We start from the raw sequence: 7,464 nt of genomic DNA, 5'->3' as shown, positions 1-7,464 counted from the left end.
GAGAGAGAGAGAGAGAGAGAGAGAGAGAGAAGTGATATCAGAGGAGTTCAAAGGGAAGATACTTAACATACAATATATACATACAGAAAAGTATAAAAAATTAAAAAATGTTTAAGAACCACTGTGTTGAGGAATTTAAAGAAATCAAATAGGGTTTGGAGAGTGTGATTCCTGAGGTAACCCGTGTTAGTCAACTGCAGCTGCCATGAAGAAGAACATAGAGTGAATGACCTCTACAAGTTCCTTGCTCTCAGTGCTGGGTGCTGAAGTCTGAGCTGAGGGAGTCTGTGTGTCCAGTTTCCGATGAGGACTTTCTTCATAGCTTGCAAGTACGCTTCCATCTTTCTCATGATACTTGCCTGGGGACAGAGAGAGAGAGAGAGAGAGAGAGAGAGAGAGAGAGAGAGAGAACAAGATCTCTGGTGACTCCTATGAAGTCCTTAATCCCATTAGGAGGGCTCCAACCAGCATGGCCTCGTTGAACCCAAGCATTTCCAAAGTCTGCTGTTGCAAATACCAGTACTAAGGGTAGGACTTCACATGAGATTTGGAGGTATATGGGACACCACACAACTCAGTGTATGATAGACCCTGAAGTGTGTACTATAATCTGAAGGAAGAAAGCAGGAAGTTAAGGTGTACATTCCTGAAAGTAGAAAACTCAGGTAGTTTTCTAGGAGTTGGCTGGAAAAATAATCTACAGGAGGAAATTCTTTGTTGTAAGTATGAATATGTTCAGCACAAGTTTATATTTCTGTAGATATTTAATATTTAGAAATAGGGGCAGTGGGATGGATCAGCCAGTAAAGGCAATTGCTGCTAAATTTGATGACCCAAATTTGATCCCCAGGACCCATATAGTAGAAGGAGAGAAAGAACCATGTAAGTTGTCCTCAGTCCTCCATATGGATTTAAATTTTTAAAAATTTAGAAGTATCTATACATCAAATAGAGAAGTATGAAAAGTCTGTGGATCTGGGCTCTGCTTGGTTTGTCACTGGCCTGGGCTGTGCTGACACTGGGGTCTAAGGTTTGTTTGAAGAATGAATGCTATGCCCGTGGTTGTTGTATGTGAAATGAAATCCAATAATAAGTGTCTAGTTTATTGTTGAACATATACAAAGTATACTTGATGATAATCTCCTTCTCCTTTCTATGTGATCACCTACAAGCTAAACTTTCATTTATTGGAAAATATGATGAATTTTACAAGTAGAAAAATGGATGAATGATTCAAAAGGATGGAAGAATTGCAGTAGGAAGAAAACCACCAGCAATAAATATTAAGGAACTGCAAGGTCAATGTCTCAAGGCAAGAAAGACTCCTGAAAATTGGAGGTGACAGAGCAGATACAACTCTTCCAACCTGAAGTGACCCCCAAACTGACAAGGTCAAAGATTTTTTAAATTACCTTTTCCATGGATGATAAACCAGGATACCACCACAGTAAATTAATCCACTCAAGCTAAATAAGCCACCAAGGCCTGAAATAGAAGCACAGTTTCACATCTCAACACATTTTCCCCCCAATCTGGAACAAAAAAGGAAAGTTGTCTCTCTCTATATCCTTTAAGTGCTGCTTTTATTTCTCTCCTTTGTTTCTTCCAGTACAACATCACTGCTGTTTCCACACGCTTCAGTGTAAACTTCTCTAGGCAAAGGAAAATCGAAGGCAGAAAAAAAGACAGCGACCACCGAAAGCTGGAGCTGGACAATTGCTGGGCTGCTGTTTGCATTTCACTCTTTAAAAGTTAACCCAGAATCATGGTGAAGTAAAAAAATTAATGCAGACTACCTTCATGGCTTTGTCAAGCCTCACTGCTTTTGTTCAGCTGCGTGGTCTCGGTCCCAAACAAAAATAGGCCAGGCCCTCAGAGAGTCATCAGCAAATATCTACTCTGGGATGGAAACATCAAATGTGTCCAAACGACAAGTTTATGAACTAATGCCTATTGTTCTAATCACTTCATTACCTTGGAGGGAACTTTGTTGTCGTTATTGTTGTCCTTCATTTTTTTTTACATGTATGTGCACATGCCTGCATGGGTTTATGTGTACCATATGATATAGGTGCTTGTGGAGGCCAGCTGAGATCTGATCCCCTGGCACTGGAGTTACAGGCAGTTGTGAGTCATTTGATGAGGATGCTGGGAACCAAATCCAGGTTCTCTGGAAGAGCAGAAAACACTCTTAACAGCTGAGCCATCTTCCCAGTCCCTAGAGTCAGATTTAAAAATTAATGCAAGATACCAGTTAAGCTTTGTAGGCTTTTCTTGGAGTTTTCTTAACCTGCACTACTGAGCATGTTCCTCCATACAGTGACTTATTTGGTGATTGTTTGATTTATATGAGTGACACATAAAAAGTATCATTTTCAGTTGTCATTATTTACAAAGAAGTTTTAAAGCGTTGCTGTGAAATATCTGTAATATACATACTGAAGGAGAGCCTCCATTTACCCAGCCGTGTGTTCCCATGGGAGAGACTTCATTCTCTCTTCTCTGTCATGTGAAGGAATTATATAGGAGAGACCAGCGCCAGTGGGTGCTAGGTTCAGCCCTGCTTGAAGGGTCATCTTTTGGGTGAATTTCTATTTTTCTATTGCCTCTAGGTTTGTTTCTGTTCTGTTCTCTATTTTTCTTTTACGTTAGTTTCAATTACATTTTAAATTTGTTATATTGTATTTCAAATGGAAAAATCTTGTCTTAGTCATTATTATCCTTTTTGTCGTGCCTTCTTTTTCTTTTAATGTGGATGCATTCCTTTCCTTCATTTATATGACTCTCTCTATATATATAAATATAGCAAAGCACACATGCTATATATGCAAATATTTATTTACTTTTATTTGTTTATTTATTTTTTGAGACAGGGTCTTCCTGTAGCTCCAGCTGACCTGAAACTTTCTACGTAAACCAGTTTGGCTTCAACTCACAGAGATCTACTTGCCTTTATCTCCCAAGTGCTGGGATTTACTTTTATTTATTTTTTCTTTTATTTTTCATTTATCTATTTTTATTTTATGCTGAGTGTTTTGCCTACACGTATGTAAGTGCACTCATGTGATGCAATGCCCAGAGAGGTCAAAAGAAGGCATTAGATCTCCTCCTGGCACTGGAATTTTGGACTATTGTTAGCCACCATGGGGGTGCAGGGAACCGAACCTGGGTCCTCTGCAAGAGCAGCCACTGCTCTTAACGGCTAAGTCATCTTTCCATCCTTTGCTTTTCTTCTTTTTGAGATAGGCGCTCACAGTGGCCTGGGCTGGCCTTGAACTCTCAATGCTCATGTTTTTGCCTTCTGAGAATAAAGATTAGAGGAGACTCCTTCCTGGCTCCTACAAGGTTATATTAATGATAGATTTTTAAATATTTGTTTTTTTATTTTATGTATGCATATGTATATGTGTATGTGTGTGGGTATGGTTGGTGTGTGTGGGGGGAGTGTATGCACAGGCATGTGAAAGGCTTTATGAACCACCACCTTATCATGATGGACTGGAATTCCATAAAACTGTAAACCAAATTAAAAACTTCCCCATTTGCTTTTGTCTGATATTTTGTCCCAGTGACACAAAAGAAATCAAACAGCGTCCAAGTTCTGAGTCTCTCCTGGTTTTGAAAGGCAGGTGGACCGGCTTCCTGTCTTACCTCCTGTGAGTACAGGTGGTCTTGCTGGACTTAGGCATCCTTGGGTTGGATCTCAGTTTCTTTCCTCTGTTTCCTACTTTTCTCATGTCCATTTCTAATTCTCTCCAACTTATTGTCATCTTTTGTTAGTTTTCCCCCATTCCTGCTTTTTCTTCTGACTTCTACCCTTCTTATTTCTTTACCGTGGATGTTTCAAGGGGGAACAGAAAGGTCTTCTTTTCAGTTCACCACATTTAAGTAGAATTCTTTTAAATGACCTTCCAATGTCTGTCTAATACTTTAGTTCCATGTCAACACTGAATCTAGAGATGAAGCAGAATGGAGAGCATCCAAAAGTGAGAAAAAAATAAAATAAAGAGAAAAACAGAATGCTGTTATTTGACAAGGAGTGTTCCTGGCTATATAAATAGATCTTTAATATCAAGGACAGATGGGGGACTCTTTTCCTTTGAAGGTTATTCAGCTGTCTAAGGTTTGGAAAATAAAAGTAAACAAATGTCCAAGCATGGAAAATTCAGCCCTTTTATATGAAAAGAAAAGAAAAGGTATACCAAATTGACAGACCTACATTGGTATGGATGGATTTTCTAGCTCTGGAACATTATGTGAATTATTAAAAAATACTTCTGGAAGGGAATAAGTTGTTTAATAAAAATGTGGCAAAAAGGGAAAAGAGTTAAGCACATACAGATTCATGCCTGTAACATACACACACATACACCACAGCATACACACACAGAGACATACACCATGCACACACATACAGCACACTCACATACAGCACACATATCACACACACACACACACACACACACACACACACACACACACCACAAGAATGTATAGAGAGCAGGATAGAAGACTAGATCTATGATAATACAAGAGAGAATATTGATATTGTGATATATTACAAATTTTTCATAATATGATGTTATAAAAATGAAGATTGTGGTGCTAGAGACAGAGATGATAAAGGGAACAGCACTTCAAACTTACATTGACCCCCAATACAAGCTCAGAGAAGATAACACTCAGATTTTCTTGGAGAAATATTCCCATATGAGCTCTTGAAACTTTTGCTATGGAGACCTGGAGCTGACACTGGATCCGGTGTCCACGGTACTGCTCCTTCCTGCCACTTGCCCTTTAAATCTAATATGAAGGCAAAGGCCGTGTTTAATATTAGAAAGCTGTACACTCCCAATACACGGCCAGAGTATTCAATAAGGAGAAGTGATGCTGATTGCTGTGGTCATAGTACAAGGTTGAGTCCCTGACATATTACTGATCTAGAATAATGCTTCTTATATTGTCCACTTTATCATTATCTATATCTAACTTTGTCATTTCACTTGGCCAGTTCTGATAACTACAGCATGGGCTAAAGGAAGCTGAAGGGTGTTGGCCAAATGGCCTTTAATCTAAAGTAGTATAATTCTGACTTGATATTGGAATTACAGGTTCAATCAGACCAGGTTACTTTATATGAACCATTACCCATTACCCATAGTCAGAAATATAACCCTGATCCTTGAGTTATCTCTTAATGTTATTTTCTTTGTGACAAAAGGGAATTGAAAGCAAGTTTATCTCAAATATACTATCACTTTTAGAAAAGCAATTTACTTATAGCCCTAGGAGATACTTGATAGGATTAACTTCCTAGTTGTTTATGAGTTCATCTGGGTGTAAACATTTTTCCTTTTAGAAGGAGAACGTTCTAATAAAGTGTTTTAAAAGTTGACTGTATTATTGAAAGAATGCAGAGAGATTGCCGCAGGAAAGGTTTTACACAAATAGAAATATTGAATGTACGTGCTCATGCATTATATAGATTCCTCTCTTCTGTTGCTGCTGCTATTACTTGGGACATTGTATATAATGTAATGTAACTTGGTGTGCAATCAGTGTTATTGTGTGCTGTAATCACAGGGTTCTGAGAGATTCTGTAACTGCCAGGCTGATGTTTTCGGTGATATGGAGCCTATTCATTAGAGAATAATCTCCTAAGCATCATTTCAACACGTTGCTATTTGCAATTCCGCAAGGACGATTCTTTCATCTTTCTTCAACATGGTTTTTTTTGTCAGACTTCAGGAACACTACCGACAGAATTTTTAAGTCATTTGAGTGTTCGGATATGCTGTATTTTGAAGACTCTCTGCCAGTTCTTTAAACGTTTATTAAAAGGAATCATTTATAAGTCCACATTTGAAGGAAGCTTAGTTACTTTAGTGCAATTCCTTTATTTTATAATTGAAGGAACTGGGAGGGGTGTTCGAGGATCTATATGACTTATTTTGAACAGGAGGGGTAGATACCAGAGCAGTCATTATACGCCAGCTCTCTTGTTCTCTGGGTGGACTTTCTCTTCCCTAGATCACTAGTCCTGTCCAAGACAGAGTTTCTGTTCTAGTTTGGAGACTGTATCTGTTGAGCTGTTTATCATTTGGCTGGGCCTCCTAAACCCCAAGTTGGGAATTGTTTTGTTTATAGTTATTAGGAAAAAAATTACTCTAAAAAGTATAATAAAATTACTTTCAAAAAGTAATAGGGCTTATACTGAGTTCAATATTGTATAACTGTATTAATTCAACAGCGAACCTAAAAATTTTGTAGCCACTTTTGAAAGAGAGATATCTTTGCTCTGGGAACTGTTAATGAGTCTGTTAAAGCTATAATGAAATGCTTATTCTAAAAAAAAGAAAAAAAATAAATAAAAATTTTAAAAAATAAGGTAAACAACCTGATTAAAGTGAGCACAATATTTAAGCAAACACTTTGCAAAGTAAAGCAGACGAATAACTGTAATTTCCCGGCTATTCATCAACATTAGTCATCAGGAAAATGCAAATGTAAACCACAACAGGATGCTATTTCACACCCACGAAATGACTCAAGTGGAAAGGACTATTACAAATGCCAAGTTGGGGTGAAGATGTGGCTCAGGCATATGCTTTTTTTTTTTTTTTTTTTTTAATTTCTTTTTGTAGACAATCTCTCTTAAGTAGCCCATACTATTGGACTGGAACTCACTATGTAGCCTAAGTTAGCTTTGCACAAACTCATGATCCCTTTGCCTCAGCCTCCAGAGTACTCACATTCTCTGGAAGCACCCCCAAATCTGTGGTGAGTAGAGCTCTTTTCTCTTGTTGACAAGTGACAGTGAATGAGGACAATCGATTTGGGAAACTCCTTTCCACTTTTGGGAAAAGTTAGATACACATTTGGGTGCATTTGACATGCACTGAAGATCGAAGTGCATGCACACAAAGGCTTGTGTGTAAAATTATCACAGTGGTTGATCTGTAACAGGTAAAAATGTAAAGAAAGTCTGGAGAGATGGATCAACAGTTAAGAGCACCTGCTGCTCTTCAGAGGACCCAAGTTCAGTTCTTAGTACTCATATCAGAAGCCTCACAACTTCCAGTAACTCCAGCTCCAGGGGATCTGACACCCTCTTTTGGCCTCCATAGGTACCTGCACACACACACACACACACACGCACGCACGCACGCACACACACGCACGCACGCACGCACACAGACACACACACACACATATATATACCCTCAAACATACACATAATTTAAAAAATAACCTTTTTATTTAAGCACTTGACTGCTCTTGCAGAGGACCCAGGTTCAATTCCCAGCACCCATATGGTGGCTACAAACCATTCTTAACACAGGTTCCAGGGTAATCTGAAGCCGTCTTCTGATCTCCACAGCATTGCATGACATGGGTGCGCTCACACACATGCAGGCAATACACTCATACACATAAAATAAAAATAATAAATAAAATATTTTT

Source organism: Nannospalax galili, unplaced genomic scaffold (genome assembly GCF_000622305.1).
Source record: "Nannospalax galili isolate Female #2095 unplaced genomic scaffold, S.galili_v1.0 scaffold298, whole genome shotgun sequence".
Taxonomy (NCBI): domain Eukaryota; kingdom Metazoa; phylum Chordata; class Mammalia; order Rodentia; family Spalacidae; genus Nannospalax; species Nannospalax galili.
The sequence above is the reverse complement of the archived record's forward strand: the minus strand, read 5'-3'. Positions refer to the sequence as shown.